Source organism: Eriocheir sinensis, chromosome 45, assembly GCF_024679095.1.
Source record: "Eriocheir sinensis breed Jianghai 21 chromosome 45, ASM2467909v1, whole genome shotgun sequence".
NCBI lineage: Eukaryota > Metazoa > Arthropoda > Malacostraca > Decapoda > Varunidae > Eriocheir > Eriocheir sinensis.
Genome location: NC_066553.1, coordinates 2,535,994 through 2,553,493, shown reverse-complemented (window position 1 = coordinate 2,553,493; position 17,500 = coordinate 2,535,994). Strand labels below are relative to the sequence as shown.

The 17,500-nt window shown below is 44.2% G+C and overlaps 1 protein-coding gene and 1 long non-coding RNA gene across 5 annotated transcripts in view; one reads left to right on the top strand and one right to left on the bottom strand.

Annotated features, from left to right (window-relative positions):
* Positions 1-17,500, bottom strand: part of LOC126980866 (myotubularin-related protein 6-like) — a 112,450-nt gene that overhangs the window by 92,696 nt on the left and 2,254 nt on the right. The window lies entirely within an intron of this gene.
* LOC126980867 (uncharacterized) lies at positions 12,732-13,954 on the top strand. 3 transcript variants are annotated; one of them, XR_007733631.1, is made up of 3 exons: positions 12,732-12,847; positions 12,916-12,983; positions 13,749-13,871. It is a non-coding gene; the product is annotated as an uncharacterized LOC126980867 (long non-coding RNA). The 3 variants fall into 3 exon arrangements; XR_007733632.1 differs by lacking the exon at positions 12,732-12,847 and adding an exon at positions 13,918-13,954 and having other exon boundaries at positions 12,901-12,983; positions 13,749-13,816; XR_007733630.1 differs by lacking the exon at positions 12,732-12,847 and adding an exon at positions 13,918-13,952 and having other exon boundaries at positions 12,901-12,983; positions 13,783-13,816.

Sequence of the window (17,500 nt, the reverse complement as noted above, 5' to 3'; positions counted from 1 at the left end):
TTCATCAATTCTCTTTCCTCTCCTCTCCTCCTCGCGTCCCTAGGAAGGGGAGGAGAAGGGGAGGGAAGGGAGGAAAGAAGGGGAAAAGGAGAAGGGGAGGGAAGGGAGGAAGGGGTTGCCCATTTTAAGTATTTACGAAGGGAAGGATATAAAGGGAAGGGAAGGTAGAAAGGTAGGTCTGGTGTGATGGAGGTAGAGGTAATGAGGGAAGGAAGGGAGGAAGGGAGGGACGGAGGGAGGGAGGGAGGGAGGAAAGGATGGGAGGGAGGAAAGGATGGAAGGGAGGAAAGGATGGAAGGGAGGAAAAGATGGGAGAAAAGGAAAGGATGGGAGGGAGGAAAGGATGGAAGGCAATGAAGGAAGGAAGGGAGGAAGGGAAGGAAGGAAGGGAGGGAGGGAGGAAAAAAGGAAGAATGGAGCAATGTCTGGAGGAGGGAAGGAAGAAAGAATGAAAAGAGCGATGGAGGGAGGAAATGGGGGTAGGATGGAATGAAGGGAAGGGAGTATAAGGAAGGGAAGGAAGGAAGGGGATAGAAGGAATGGGGGTAGGATGGAATGGAAGGGAAGGGAGTTAAGGAAGGGGAGGAAGGGAAGGAAGGAAGGGGAGAGAAGGAATGGGGGTGGGATGGAATGGAAGGGAAGGGAGTTAAGGAAGGGGAGGAAGGGAAGGAAGGAAGGGGAGAGAAGGAATGGGAGTGGGATGGAATGGAAAGGGGAGGGAGGTAAGGAAGAAAGGGGAGAGAAGGGAGGGATGGAGGGAGGAATTGGGGGTAGGGTAGGATGGAATGGAAGGGAAGGGAGTTAAGGAAGGGGAGGAGAGAAAGGGAGGGATGGAGGGAGGAATGGGGGAAGGATGGAACGGAAGGGGAAGGGAGGATAGGAACGAAGGGAGGGATGGAAAGCTGAGAGGATCGAGAAATAAAAAAAATAAAAAATAACACAGTAAAAGAAATAATAAAAATGCCTATCAAATCAGAACTAAATTATTAAGTATGAACATTACTAGAGACTCAAAAGTTAATTATATATGAATTACATCACCGCGGCATTTAAAAGGACTTCGCTTTCGACTTAAACTAAAAAAATTCCCGGCATTGCATATTTCAAGAGAAGGGAGGGAGGGAGGGAGGGAGGGAGGAAGGGAATGGTGGCGGGGGGGGGGGGGAGATGATATGGAAAGGGGAGGAAGGTAAGGAAGGGAGGGGAAAGGAAGGGAGCGATGGAGGGAGGGAATGGGGGTGGAATGGAATGGAAAAGAAGGGAGGGAGGTATGGGAGGGTAAAGGAAGGGAGCAATGGAGGGAGGAGGAGGAGGAGGAGGAGGAGGAGATTGAGGACAAAGAGGAGGACGAACAGGACAATGAGGAAGAAGAAGAAGAAGAAGAAGAAGAAAAAGAAGAAGAAGGAGGAGAAGAAGGAGGAGGAGGAAGAGGAGGAGGAGGAGGAGGAGGAGGAGGAGGAGGAGGAAGGCAGGGAGGTCAATCATTATACCGGTGTTAGGTCAGGTCACGGTGAACAAGCCATTGATTGCGGACAGGTAACACGCAGATTACCTGGGAGGAAGGGAGGAAAGGAGGGAGAGGAAGGAGGGAAGGAATACAAAGGGGAAGGAGGGAGGAAAAGAAGGAGAGGATGGGTGAGGAGGAGATAAGGAAGGAAGGGAGGGAAAAAGAGGAGAGGAGGGAGGAAATGAAGAAGAGAATGGGAAGGGAAAGAGAAAAAAATAGGAAAGGAAGGGAGGAAAGGAAAAGAAGAGGAGGGGAAAGAGAGGGAAGGAGGAGGAATGAGGAAGGGAAGGAGGGAAAGGAGAGAAGGGGGAAAGGAGGAGAGGAGGGAAAGAAGAAACGAAGGAGGAGAGAAAAGGTAGAGATGGAGAGAGGAAGAAGGGAGAAAGAAACGGAGAGGGAAGGAAGGAAACCAGAGAAGGGAGGAAGGAGGAAGGAGTAAGAGAATGCAGGAGGGAAGGGAAGGAGGGGAAAGAAGGGAGGGAGGAGGGGAAGGAGGGAGGAGGGGAAGGAGGGAGGAAAGGGGAGGGAGGGAAGATTTAAACCCCAAAATTACCTGGCCTAGGGACGTGAAATTAACATGAATGGAGAGAGAGAGAGAGAGAGAGAGAGAGAGAGAGAGAGAGAGAGAGAGAGAGAGAGAATAAGAATGCATGGTCGAGAAAAAAAAGAGGAATTGTAAAATATTTGGAGGGAAAAAAAAGAAAAGACGAAAGGAAGGAAATAGAAAAATAAGGAAGGGAGAGAAAGAGAAAGGAAGGAAGAGAGAGAGATGGATGTTGTCGTTGTTGTTGTTGTTGTTGTTGTTGTTGTTGTTGTTGTTGTTCTTCTTCTTCTTCTTCTACGTCCTCCTCCTCCTCCTCCTCCTCTCCTTCCATCTATTTTGTTTGCAAGTTAGCTTTGCCCTCCTCCTCCTCCTCCGACTCCTCCGCCTCCTCCACCTCCTCCAACTTACCCAATCCTGGCGCCTGTTTTGTAGGAAAATAAGCTCTTCTTTCTCCTCCTCCTCCTCCACCTCCTCCTCCTCCTCCTCCTCCTCCACCTCCTCCTCCTCCTCCTTCTCCTTTATCAGATGTCTTATATTGACTAATATGCTGCCAACGCCTCCTCTTCATCCTCCTCTTCCTTCTCCTCCTCCTCCTCCTACTCTTTCTCCTCCTACCAATCTCTCCACTCCTCTACTAAGTGGTGGTGGTGGTGGTTGAGAAAGCTGGTGGTGGTGGTGGTTGAGAAAGGAGACGAGACATTATAAACTAACTCTCTTATTATAATCTACATCAACAAGGCCGCTAGTAAACTAATGGAGTTGTGACGTGCTCTTAAGTCGTATACAAACAATTTCCAAAGGCCAAAAAAGGGATTAATCGAGTTTTCGTGAGTACTGTTCACCATCATGGCACAGAGGAGTGGTCAAACTACTACCAGGGTCATAAGACTACTACTGGAAATGCCCCAAACCTCTAGGAAAGCCTCGTTAAATGCATGCCTGTGTTTGGGAGGTGAAATGTGGACGAGGATGGGTCTTAGTATTGTGTCTCTATAAACATATTCTCTAACGTTTCGGGGAGAGAGAGAGAGAGAGAGAGAGAGAGAGAGAGAGAGAGAGAGAGAGAGAGAGAGAGAGAGAGAGAGAATTTGAAAAAAGACGAAAAGAAGAGAAAAAAAAAAAAAATAAAAAGAGAAGAGAAGAGAGAGAGAGAGAGAGAGAGAGAGAGAGAGAGAGAGAATCGGGTACGCAGGGTGCTTAATAAGAGATGAACAATTAACGAATTAAAACTTTTGTAGCGTAATAGCACGAGGTGACGATGGTGACGATGAAGGTGAAGGTGATGGTGAACGAAATTAATAAAGATAGTGAGGCATAAAAGTCAGATACTGAACGATAGTGATGAAGAAAGAAAGAGATGTTGATAAGAAACAGAGATAGTGAACGATAGTGAAATAAATAAAGAAAGTGAAAGAAGAACGGTCAAGATAGTGAACGCTGACGAGGACAAAGACAGTAAGCAATATAGTGATAAGGATAGTGAAAGATGTTGAAGGAGACAAAGATAATGAATGATAGTGAAGGTGGCGGTAATGACGATGACTTGGAGGGATGACGATGATGATAATGATGACTAAACGATTCCGATGGTGATGAAATATAGCGATGATAGTGAGTGAAGCGACGCGCCCCAGTACGTATGCTCCCCGTTAAAATAGTCATAGTAATACACAAAGAAAAGAAATATATAAAGCAAACAACTATTCACTAACATTATTATTATTATTATTCCCACTGGCGTGTAAAAGTGTGTGTGTGTGTGTGTGTGTGTGTGTGTGTGTGTGTGTGTGTGTTGCGAGAATAGTTAGTTAATGTTATCAGAGTGGCGCCTTTGTCTATTCACACACACGTAATAGATATCCGCCTCACTTTTGCTTTATATAAATAGACGCTGATTGATTATATATCGTTGGCGGCGTCACCTTGATTTTGTTAATAAACGGTGTGTGAGCGATGGCAGTGGATTGGAGAGGTGTTTTTTTTTGTGGTTGTTTTCCAGTTTTTGTTTTCTATTTTTTTTCTCGTTTTTTAGTCGTTCTTTTCCTGTTTTTTTCTCGTTTTCTAGTTTTTTTAGTTATGATTTTTTCTCTCGTTTTTTGTTGTTTTCTTTTTTTTGTTTTTGTTTTCGTTTTCTAGTTTTTTAATTCTGATTTTTTTTTCTCGTTTTATAGTTGTTTTCTTTTTTGTTTTTTTCTCGTTTTCTAGTCTTTGAATTCTGATTTTTTTTCTCGTTTTTTTAGTAGTTTTCTTTTTTGTTTTTTTATCGTTTTCTAGTTTTTTAATTCTGATTTTTTTCTCGTTTTTTAGTCTAGTTTCCTGATGTTCTTTTCCTTGTTTTCTATTTTTTTTTGTTATTCGTTTTCTAGTCTTTGTTTTCTGATGTTTTTTTTTGTTTTCGTTTCTAGTCTTTGTTTATATTCTTTTTTATTTCATTCGTTTCATTATACAAGCTTTCCTGAAACTGCTTATCTATCTATCTATCTATCTATTTATCTGTCCATCTATCTATCTATCAATCGCGGGCTTTTCATTATTTATTTTTTTGCCCTTGAGCGGTTTCCTTTACTGCAAAAAAAAAAAAAAAAAAATCTATCTATATCTATCAATCTACATCCATCTATCTATAACTAACTATCTATCTATCTTTCTATCGATACACTTGTTTTATATATATATTTTTATGACGGTCTATTGTCTCTTATCTTTTACACTTTTCATAATCTTTTTTTTTTAATCACGTCGCAATATATTTTTGTTCAAACGTTTTTCTGGCTATTTTTTTTATATTTAGTTTCATAAAAAAATTGATACGTTTAATACTTTTTTTCGTATATTTTTCCCCATACGTTTTTGCTACATAACTTTTTTTTATTTTTTATGCATGGCTTCCACTTTTAAATAAACACTTTTCTTAATTTATTCCTATGTTTTTCTTATTTACGAGTGTGTTAGTTTTACACGTATGGATGGAACTTTTCTATATTTTTTTCTTAATTTTTCCTATATGCTTTTCTCATGTATTCGCTATGATAATATACGAATTCTACTTTCCTGTTACATTTTCATTTACTTTCTTTTACATACGTTCTCATGATTATACGCTACTTTCCTCTTATTTTTCTCATTTTTCCTGTTTTTTTTCGATTTTTTCCTATATTTTTTTACATACACAGTTTTTTATATATACGAATTCTACTTTCTATAAACATTTTCCTCTTCGCAAACATTTTTTCATTATTTATTCCTATACGTTGTTCTCATGATTATACGCTACTTTCCTCTTATTTTTCTCATTTTTCCTGTTTTTTTTCGATTTTTTCCTATATTTTTTTACATACACACTTTTTTTATATATACGAATTCTACTTTCTATGAACATTTTCCTCTTCGCAAACACTTTTTCATTATTTATTCCTATACGTTGCTCTCATGTATACACTATTTCTATACATGAATTCCACTTCCTTTTATAATCCCACTCACTTTCAGAGCCCATTTCCTTTCCCTTTCTTTTCTTTCCTTTCTTTTCCTTCCCTTCCCATTGCTTCTCTTGATATTTCTTCCCTTCTCAACCCTTTTCCCTTGTCCTTGCCGTCCATTCTTTCCTTTCCCCTTCCCTTCCCTTCTTTCCCTTACCTCTCCTTCTCAAGATATTTTTTCCATCGCTTCTTTTGAGACTAATTCCCTTCTCAATCCTTTTCCTTCCCTTCTCTCCACAACTGCCTTCCCCTGCCTTGCCGTCCATTCTCTTCTTTCCCTTCCCCTTCCCTTCCCTTCCCTTCCCTTATCTCTCCTTCTCAAGATATTTTTTCCATCGCTTCTTTTGAGACTAATTCCCTTCTCAATCCTTTTCCTTCCCTTCTCTCCACAACTGCCGTCCCCTGCCTTCTCTTCTATCCCCTTCCCTTCCATTCTTTCCCTTCCCTCTCCTTCCCATGATATATTTTCCATGTGTTTTATAATCGCCCTTCCTTTCAAAGCATCAAAAGGCCATCAGCGTCACGTCATTCTATTAGTTCACACTAAAATAACGTTATGGACGCGATGCGGATCTCTGTTTCTTTGTAACATATATTTATCATGATGAAAATTTTAAGAGCGCCGTATTTTTTTTTTTTTTTTTGGTAACAGTTGTATTGGATAGTGTAATGTCAGTATCTATTTTTGCCACGAGGGAAACTTTTTGGGATCGTCACCTTTTTGAAATTTATGTATTGTGTTGTTGTGGGTATTAAAAATGTCACGTTTGGAGCGTTTAGGAAAAATCGTGTTGATACTGAACCGATTTTTCGTGTTAGCAAAATCACATTCCGGGTTGTGTTTTCCTGTTCGGTTAGGTTAGATGAGGTCCGCCTAGCCCTTCCCTTCCATCTCTTTCCATTCTCATCCCTTCCTTTTCCTACCCTTTCCCTTTCCATTCCTTTTCTTCCTTGTCCATCGCTTCCATTTCCTACACTTCCCATTCCATCCTTTCCATCTCCTTCCCGTCCATTCCTTTTCTTCATTGTCCATCGCTTCCTTTTCCTACACTTCCCATTCCATCCTTTCCATCTCCTTCCCGTCCATTCCTTTTCTTCCTTGTCCATCGCTTCCATTTCCTACACTTCCCTTTCCATCCTTTCCATCTCCTTCCCGTCCATTCCTTTTCTTCCTTGTCCATCGCTTCCATGTCCTACACTTCCTTTTCCAACCTTTTCCATATCCTTCCCGTCCATTCCTTTTCTTCCTTGTCCATCGCTTCCTTTTCCTACACTTCCCTTTCCATCATTTTCCATCTCCTTCCCTTCCATTCCTTTTCTTCCTTGTGCATCGCTTCCATGTCCTACACTTCCTTTTCCATCCTTTTCCATCTCCTTCCCTTTCATTCCTTTTCTTCCAAGTCCAGCGCTTCCCTGTATAACATTTTCCCAATTCTTCCCCCGTTAAAAAAAAAAAAAAAAAAAAACTCATGTTCAACTATTCGTTTGGGTAATATCTTTTAGGTTAAGAAAAATACCAATATGCTGCTTCGGCCCCCAACTTCGAACGCGAGAAATTATTATGTTTTGGGCAAAGAAAAGAGCAAATACGTTCATGCTTTCGGAAACTCGAGCAAGAAGAGATGCGAGAAAGAGGAAAGAAAATATGAAAAGGTTACGCTGTATTTTGTTCGGAGAAAGAAGGAGAGGAAAATTAATGATGAAAAGGATAAAGATGGGAAAATAGAAATGAGAAAGAAGAAAGGTTACGTTGCATCTTGTGTGTGGAAAGAAGGAAAGGAAAATAAAGAATGAAAAGAATAAAAATGGGAAAATAGAAATGAGAAAGAAATAAGGTTACGTTGCATCTTGTGTGTGGAAAGAAGGAAAGGAAAAGGGATAATGAAAAGGAGAGAGAAAGACTGGGAGAATAAAAATTAAAAAAAGAGGTTATGTTGCAGCATCTTGTGTGTGTGTGTGTGTGTGTGTGTGTGTGTGTGTGTGTGTGTGTGTGTGTGTGTGTGTGGAGAGAGAGAGAACGACAGCCACAAAAATAAATAAAGAAAGAAAGAAAAGAATAAAAAAAACAGGGGTAAATGATGAAACGTGTAGATTGGAAAAAAAACAAGAAAAAAAACAAGATAAGGGAAATAAAATGAAAGAAATAAAAAGGCTAAGGAGGATCGTGTGTGTGTGTGTGTGTGTGTGTGTGTGTGTGTGTGTGTGTGTGTGTGTGTGTGTGTGTGTGTGGAAAGAACCAAAGCAACAAAAATAAATGAAAAAAAGAAAAGAAGAATATATAAGAACGGTCGGAAATGATAAACTCGGAGACAGAGAGAAAGAAAAATTAATAAAAGAAAAGAAAAATATATGTAAAAAACACCACATGGGAATTATTAAAAAAACACCTGTAGCGTGAAAGGAAAATAAATATATGAAAAGGAAAGAATAGATTAATAAAAACGGTGGAAATGATAAACATGGAGAGAGAGAGAGTGTGTTTGTGTAATAAGATTCACGCACGAGGGAACGCACCATCCTGAGGGGGTAGGAGGGGAGGGGGGGGGAGCGAGGGAAAAATAATATCACGTATAATGTTGTTGTATCAGACTTGCCTTCCCTTCCCTTCTCTTCTCTTCTCTTCTCTTCTCTTCTCTTCTCTTCTCTTCTCTTCTCTTCTCTTCTCTTCTCTTCTCTTCTCTTCTCTTCTCTTCACTTCCTTCTTCTTCCTTCTCTTCTCTTTCCTTCTTCTCTTCTCTTCCTTTCTCTTCCCTTCCCTTCTTCTCTTCCTTCTCTTCTTCTCTTCTTCTTCTCTTCTTCCCTTCCCTTCCTTCTTCTTTCTCTTCCTTCCTTTCTCTTCCTTTCTCTTCCCTTCCTTTCTCTTCTTTCTCTTCCTTCCTTCCTTTCTCTTCCTTTCCTTCTCTTTCCTTTCCTCTTTCCTTCCATTCTCTTCCTTTCCTTTCCTTCCTTTCTTTTTCCTTTTCTTCCTTCTTTCCTTTCCCTTTCTTTCTTTCCTTCCCTTCTCTTCTTTTCTTTTCCGTTCCCTTCCTTTCTCTTTCTTTTCTTTCCTTTCCATTCCATTTCTAATCTTTTCTTATCTATTCTTCATTCCTTTCCTTTCCCTTCCCTTCCCTGTTCTTTTTCTTTCCCATCCTTTTCCTACGCAACCAATCGCTTCTCTCAAAATGTCTTCCCTTCCCTTCCCTGTCCTTTCTTTCCCATCCTTTTCCAACGCTATCAATCGCTTCTCTCAAAATGTCTTCCCTTCCCTTCCCTGTCCTTTCTTTCCCATCCTTTTCTAACGCAACCAATCGCTTCTCTCAAAATGTCTTCCCTTCCCTTCCCATTGCTTGCCTTCCCCTGCCTTTCTCTTCCTTCAATTCTCTTCTCTTATCTTCCTCTGCTTGGTCATCGCTTCCCCACCTCCTCCTTCTCGTTCTCCTTCGTTTCCTTCTCTTCCACATCCCCGCACCCTATCACCTCTTCCTTCCCGGTCTCTCCTCTCTCCTCTTTCATTCAGGTTTTAATTCTTTCCTTCAGTTCACTTCAGTTGATGGGGCGAAGTATAGTCTTTGTAACGACCCTTCTCTTTCGTTCACCCATCCCTTCCTCTCCATCCCATCCCATTCAGTTTCTTTTCCTCCCTTCCATCAGCTTCAGATACACTACTATTGTTTCCCTTTTCTTTTAATTTGGTTTTCTTTTTAATATCTTATCTTTTTACTGAATCATTTTTTTCCTGTACTAAAGTTTTCACACTCCAGTAATTAATTTCCTTCCTTCTCCTTCCTTCCTTTATTTCCTCTGTTCTCCTCCTCCTTTTCCTTTGTTCTCGTCAAATTTTAACTTTTTTTTTAATGCTTCGATATATTCTTTTCATTCTCCTTTCCTTTCCTTTATTTTCCCTTCGATTTCCTTTCCCTTCCTTTTCCTTACTCTTATATTTCCTCTCCTTTTTTCTCCTCCTCTTCCTTTCCTCTCTCGTCAAATTTTAACTTTTTTTTTTTACTGCTTCGATATATCCTTTTCATTCTCCTTCCCTTTCCTTTATTTTCCCTTCGATTTCCTTTCCCTTCTTTTTTCTTACTAATTTATTTCGTCTCCTTTTTTCTCCTCCTCTTCCTTTCCTCTCTCGTCAAATTTTAACATTTTTTTTTACTGCTTCGATATATCCTTTTCATTCTCCTTTCCTTTCCTTTATTTTCCCTTCGATTTCCTTTCCCTTCCTTTCCTTTTCCTTACTATCGTTTTCCTTCTCTTTTAATATTTGGTTTTCTTTTAAATATCTTATCTTTTAACTTTTTTTATTATTTTTTTTCCAGTACAATATATTTCCTTCCATTTTCTTCTAATTCCTTCATTTATCTCCTGTTTCCTTTCCCCTATCTTTGTTTTCTCTTCACATATCCTTCTCATTCCTCTCTCTCTCTCCATTCCTAGTTCCTTCTCTCTCTTCCATCACTCTCTATCTCTCTCTTTGTACCCCAGCCCTTCTTTTTATCCCCTTCCCCAGCCTATTCCTCCGCTCCCTTCTCTCTCTCTCTCTCTCTCTCTCTCTCTCTCTCTCTCTCTCTCTCTCTCTCTCTCTCTCTCTCTCCTTCAAAAACAAGCTCGACCGTCACTTCCTTCAACTTAATATTAACTAGAGTAGAAATGCAACGTTTTGGAGCCATCTGATTAATGTAGAATCACTTAGGTTTAAGGACAGGCCACCTAGTCTGGACCATGGGGTCTGTGTGGTCTGATTTTCTATGTAAATCTATGTAAATCTCTCTCTCTCTCTCTCTCTCTCTCTCTCTCTCTCTCTCTCTCTCTCTCTCTCTCTCTCTCTCTCTCTCTCTCTCTCTCTCTCTTCGTACCCCAGACCTCCCTTCTCTTCCCTTTCCCCAACGTTCCTATGCCAAGAAAAATCCTAAAATCCCTATCCATCAAGTATATCCCTGTCAGCCCCTCTTTCCTCCCCCTTCCCTCCCTTACCCTGTCTCACCCACCCCCTCCCCATTCACCTCCCCGTCTCCCATTTCCATCAACCTGTTCTCCCTGTCAGTTCCCCCCCTTCCGTTCACATATCAAATCAGACTCAATTCTTTCCCTTCATTCCTCTCCCTTCCCCTTTTTCCTCCCTTCCTTCCCATTTCCTATTTCCATTGACTTGTTCTCCTCTTTCTACAATTTCCCTTCCCTTCCGTAAACATATCTAATCAGACTCAATTCTTTCCCTCATTCCTCCCTCCTCCCCTCTTCCCTCCCTCCCTCACACCCCTTCCCTTCCCATCTCCCATTTCCATTAACTTGTTCTCCCCTTCCTAAAATTTCCCTTCCCTTCCGTAAACATATCTAATCAGACTCAATTCTTTCCCTCATGCCTTCCATCACCCCTTCCCATCAACTTGTACCCCTCCCTCCCATCCCCCCCCCTTCCATCCACATATTCTCTGCCTAATTAAATTCCCCTTAACGTTAAGACTTTTTTCTTTTTCTTTTCCTCACTGACTAAATCGTCCCCAATTTTTCCTCCAACCTTCTCCCCTTCCTTAATCCTTCCCTTCATCCCCTCCTCCCAGAGTCCCCAACACGTTCGTACCCATTCCCTTCGTCCGCTTTTATTTTTTTTCTTGTTTAATTTTTCCATCGTACCTTTCTCTCTCTCTCTCTCTCTCTCTCTCTCTCTCTCTCTCTCTCTCTCTCTCTCTCTCTCTCTCTCTCTCTCTATCCATATCATCTGTCTATTCAAATCCTACCTCAATTGTCTTTTTAATCAATAGTCTGCATGTCAGATTCTGTATCATCTGTTTCCATTCTCTCTCTCTCTCTCTCTCTCTCTCTCCTCTCTCTCTCTCTCCTCTCTCTCTCTCTCTCTCTCTCTCTCTCTCTCGTCTATGACACACACACACACACACACACCACTAACCAAACCTAAAACCCTTCTTCTTTTTACAGCCCTCACCATCATCTGCTCCTTCCCATCCACTTCCTCCTCCTAACCATGCCCTTCAGTGACCCTTCCCTTCCCCTCCTCTCAATCCATCCTCCATCTCCATTCCTTCACGTCCTTCCCCTTCTCCCCTCCTTCCTTCCTCGTTCCTCCAGCTAAACCGCCCTCTTCCCCCTCTCTCCCCCAGATAAGCCACCCCCTTCCCCACATCCTCGAAACAACCTCACCCCTTCCTCCCTTCCTTCCCCTTCCTCCACATTCCTCATTTGCTTTTCATGCCGCTCTCGTCGCTCTCCAGCCCCGTCGTTATGTTATTCCTGCAGCGAGGGACAGAATGAAGACGAGAGAGAGAGAGAGAATGTGTACGTGTCTCTATCTCGTGTCGACATCCCATGGGACTACTCTCTCTCTCTCTCTCTCTCTCTCTCTCTTCTCTCTTCAATCTCACTTATTGCTCGCCGTTTACGTCATGATGAATTATTTTTTCTGAGAGAGTCATTCATCATAAGAGGGAGAGAGAAGAGAGAGATCAATGAGAGAGAGAGAGAGATCTGGTGGTGGTGGTGGTGGTGGTGATGGTGGTGGTGGTGGCGGTGGTGGTGATGGTGGTGGTGATGGTGGTGGTGGTGATGGTGGTGGTGGTGATATATTTTATTTATTTATTTATTTATTTATTTATTTTACAGTTAGTTCAAGGACATAAAAAAGGTGGTGGTATTAGTGTTGGTGGTGGTGGTGATAGTCGTGGTAGTAAGGGTCGTAGTCGTGGTGGTAGTGGTTGTAGTGGTGGTGGTATTAGTGTTGGTGGTAAGGGTCGAAGTCGTGGTGGTGGTGGTGGTGGTGGTGGCGGTGGCGTGAAGTGAACTATTGATCTATATCGGCTCTACGTAGTGTCTCAAAAGAACAGTGTCATTCGCTAAGGTCTGATCCCACTCTGTACTCGTGATCGCCAGCCAGCCAGCCAGTACCATCCACGAACGATATTGGGGAGTTCAGGTGAGGGATCCACGAACGAGATTGGGGAGTTCAGGTGAGGGATCCACGAACGAGATTGGGGAGTTCAGGTGAGGGATCCATGAACGAGATTGGGGAGTTCAGGTGAGGGATCCACGAACGAGATTGGGGAGTTCAGGTGAGGGATCCACGAACGATATTGGGGAGTTCAGGTGAGGGATCCACGAACGAGATTGGGGAGTTCAGGTGAGGGATCCACGAACGAGATTGGGGAGTTCAGGTGATGGATCCACGAACGAAGTTGGTAGTTCAGGTGATGGATCCACGAACAAGATTGGGGAGTTCAGGTGAGGGATCCACGAACGAGATTGGGGAGTTCAGGTGAGGGATCCACGAACGAGATTGGGGAGTTCAGGTGATGGATCCACGAACGAGATTGGGGAGTTCAGGTGATGGATCCACGAACGAGATTGGGTAGTTCAGGTGAGGGATCCACGAACGAGATTGGGGAGTTCAGGTGATGGATCCACGAACGAGATTGGGGAGTTCAGGTGATGGATCCACGAACGAGATTGGGGAGTTCAGGTTAGGGATCCACGAACGAGTTGGGGAGTTCAGGTGAGGATCCACGAACGATATTGGGGAGTTCAGGTGAGGGATCCACGAACTAGATTGGGGAGTTCAGGTGAGGGATCCACGAACGATGTTTGGGAGTTCAGGTGATGGATCCACGAACAAGATTGGGAGTTCAGGTGGGGATCCACGAAGACGAGTTGGGGAGTTCAGGTGGGGATCCACGAACGAGATTGGGGAGTTCAGGTGGGGATCACGAACGAGATTGGGAGTTCAGGTGGGGATCCACGAACGAGATTGGGAGTTCAGGTGATGGATCCACGAACGATATTGGGGAGTTCAGGTGATGGATCCACGAACAAGATTGAGGAGTTCAGGTGAGGGATCCACGAACGAGATTGGGGAGTTCAGGTGAGGGATCCACGAACGATATTGGGGAGTTCAGGTGATGGATCCACGAACAAGATTGAGGAGTTCAGGTGAGGGATCCACGAACGAGATTGGGGAGTTCAGGTGAGGGATCCACGAACGAGATTGTGGAGTTCAGGTGGGGGATCCACGAACAAGATTGGGAGTTCAGGTGGGGATCCACAGACGAGATTGGGAGTTCAGGTGGGGATCCACGAACGAGATTGGGGAGTTCAGGTGAGGGATCCACGGACGAAGTTGGGGAGTTCAGGTGAGGGATCTGAACGAGATTGGGGAGTTCAGGTGATGGATCCACGAACGAGTTGGGGAGTTCAGGTGAGGATCCACGAACGAAGTTGTGGAGTTCAGGTGAGGGATCCACGAACGAGATTGGGGAGTTCAGGTGAGGGATCCACGAACGAGATTGGGGAGTTCAGGTGAGGGATCCACGAACGAGATTGTGGAGTTCAGGTGAGGGATCCACGAACGAGATTGGGGAGTTCGGGTGAGGGATCCACAGATGAGTTGGGGAGTTCAGGTGAGGGATCCACGAACGAGATTGGGGAGTTCAGGTGATGGATCCACGAATGAGATTGGGAAGTTCAGGTGAGGGATCCACGAACGAGATTGGGGAGTTCAGGTGATGGATCTGAACGAGATTGGGAGTTCAGGTGATGGATCCACGAACAAGATGGGGAGTTCAGGTGAGGGATCCACGAACGGATTGGGAGTTCAGGTGATGGATCCACGAACGAGATTGGGAGTTCAGGTGAGGGATCTGAACGATATTGGGAGTTCAGGTGATGGATCCACGAACGAGATTGGGAGTTCAGGTGAGGATCCACGAACGAGGTTGGGGAGTTCAGGTGAGGGATCCTGAACGAGATTGGGAGTTCAGGTGAGGGATCCACGAACGAAGTTGGGGAGTTCAGGTGGGGATCCACGAACGAGATTGGGGAGTTCAGGTGAGGGATCCACGAACGAGTTGGGAGTTCAGGTGATGGATCCACGAACGAGATTGGGAGTTCAGGAGACGGATGATATTCATGTACGAGGGAAACTATACCTCTGGCCGCCTGACAGACACCGGTACACCCATTCACTGCGGGGCGGACGGATTGAAAGACAGATTAAAGGAGACTGACCTAACCTGACCAAGCTAACCACCACACTACAGAATGGGCGTGTGAGTATGTGTGTGCGTGTGTGTGTGTCTGTGTGCGTGTGTGTGTGTGTGTGTAAATGTGCGTGCTTGTCTGTAATTAACCTACTTTCTTGTTGCTGGACTGAGCAAGGGTCATATTTTTAAACAATTCTGCGCCCAAGAACACGTAATTTACTAGTCTTTCGTGGGAGTTTAGGGCATTTCCAGGGGTACTTGTATGACCCTGGTGGTAGTCTGAGCCTTCTTCTGTACCGTGAACCTAAAAGAACACTCATTAGAACTCGATTAAGCTCCTTTTTGGCCTCTGGAAAATGTTGGTGTGAGGGGTGGGTGCATTTGACAATAGCAACCCAAGCCCCTGTGTCGAGAGTGTGAAAGTGCCGAGAGTTCCCCCGTCGGTTACTCGCCTTTAGCGGTGCGGGGCCCGGCCAGCACCCCGCGCCTCGACACACACCCTGGGTAAAGTGCGGTGGCCATTCAGTTTCGGTTGGATGTGGGCGCAGTTGTAAGAAGACCGCCCGTTCGTATCTACTTCACCCCGGAATGAAACCCAGGATCAGCCGAGCGTGGCAGCCATTGAGCTTTGTATGTATGTATGTATGTATGTATGTATGTATGTATGTACGTATGTATGTATGTATGTGTCTCTCTCTCTCTCTCTCTCTCTCTCTCTCTCTCTCTCTCTCTCTCTTCTAGGTGGTGAGGAGAGAAGAAAGTACCTTCATATGGTTCCTTCCTCCCTCCATCTTTCCTTCCTTTTCTCTCCCCCGCTCTCTCTCTCTCTCTCTCTCTCTCTCTCTCTCTCACCTCTCTCCTCTCTCTCCTTTTCTCTCTCTCTCTCTCTCTCTCTCTAAAAAAAAAAAAAAAAAAAAACGCGTAATTCCCTCTGGTCTAGTGACGTGCTGAACTTATGAAGGCTAGATGGAGAGTGTATTGAGTTCGGTAGCAAATCCGGGATCTCACAACCCGCACACAGCCGTCCCTCTTAGTTTAAAAGCGCTCAATAATCAATCCTTAGCAGCGGAAAAATATTTTGGTCTAGGGAGGGGGCAAACTTCAGCTTGATTTGTGTGTGTGTGTGTGTGTGTGTGTGTGTGTGTGTGACCCATATTTTGACCTACGCAGGAAGTGGGTCAAGCCCCTCCATTCTCCCCTCCCTCCCTCGCCTCATGAAACTGGCGGAGTACAACCTAAAGTAGCCCTGGGGATAGGAGGAGGAGACGGTGGTGGAGGAGGAGGAGGAGGAGGATAAGAAGAAGGAGGAGGAGGAAATGGAGAGAGGAGGAAATGGAGGGAGGAGGAGGAGGAGGAGGAGGAGGAGGAGGAGGAGGAGGAGGAGGCATGGAAACCTAGAAGGGCAGAGTAAGGCTGTTGTGCTCCACCGCGGCTGGCTGCTTTAATGATTGCAGCCATTCGTCAGGCACCCTCGTGGCCGCAGATCAGCTTAATTTAAGTTCCTGTGTGTGTGCGTACGGACGCTCAGTTTACTTTGGCCGCAACGAAGCAGCGGCCGTGCACTTTTAAATGAGTTGATCGTTTTCCCAGTAACTCTTCGCGGAACGTTGTTCCAACGGTTCCAATTCCATTCGATTTCATCAAAAATGAACTCCTTCCGCTGCACTGCATCCCCTCGCCTGAACCGGCGGAACGTTATTTCCAGTTACCGGGGCAGTCTGGGGCTCAAACGCGTAGGAGTGAGCGGCGTTATTACACTTGTCCACTTCCTTGAAAAATTGCATCAAGGCCGCCGGTTGTCGCCCCTTCACAGCGCACAGAGATTGAATTGCTTGTGCTGTTCTTGACACGGCTGTTCTCTTAACAGTTATGTCATTTACGCGGCGCGGCGCTGTATTGGCTCAAAACGCAATGTCCTTATGACCGGGTGAGCCAGCGCTGCTCTGCGTATTCCTGGCGATGCCACACCAAAGAGTAATACAGTAAAATTACTCCCGGCGTATTACACTCAAGCGTCCTCGCAATGAAACCGAGGGTGGCGTTAGATATTTACTGGCAGACTTACAGTGCTGTGTGTGCTGGTCCCTGCCACCCAACGACCCTACTCCTCATGCACGACCCGCAGAGGCTTCCCACGCAAGGCTGAAGGGTTAGACTACTGCATGATCTGGGAGTATTTCTGGATGCCTCAACAATTGGCGCTGATGAAGTAGTTTTACCCCAATTTTTTCTTATATTCTGATAACGATGACATGGATTTTAGTTCCGTTTCTCAGCCGTTGATGTATATGTTAACCCGTCCGCTGCGATTGGTACGGATTTGGCCTTCCCTGGTAGCCTGGTAACATTATACTCCCAGGTCTTTCTCTGGCTCTGTGGTGGATAGTGGAGTGTTTTCCATGTGGTATTGGTGTGCTGGATATCCCCTCCCATGGTGCAGGACTTTACATTTTTCTTCATTGAATTGTAACAGCCACTTTTTGCTCCATTCCAGAAGCTTGGTGAGGTCTAACTGGCAAAATCGCATTCAAGGGGTATTAAGAAAATATGATCCCAGTACTGACCTTCAGGTACTTCGCTAGTGACAGGAACCACTCAGCCTGTATCTCTAGCGTTGATCTCTTCCGATAAATAATCTCATATCTACGCTGCGAGGTTGTTTTCAATACCACATGACTGAAGTCCATGAAGGGGATACTTATGTGGTACTGCCTTTTATTGTGTTTCGAATATATAACAATGCTTGGGATATAGTCTTGCTTTCATATTTCATATTTATCCAGAAAAAGGAGGATGAGGAATGAGGAGAGGGATGAGAGGATGAGAAATAGGACAATAGCAGCATGAAGAATAGAGAAGAACGTCGTAAAGGAAAAAAAAAAGATGGCAATGAAGGAGAAGTAGGAGGAAGAGGAGGAGGAGGAGAAATAAAGCAACAATGGAGACGTAAAAAAATAATGAAGTAAAGAAATGAAAACGACAACAGAAAGAGGAGGAGGAG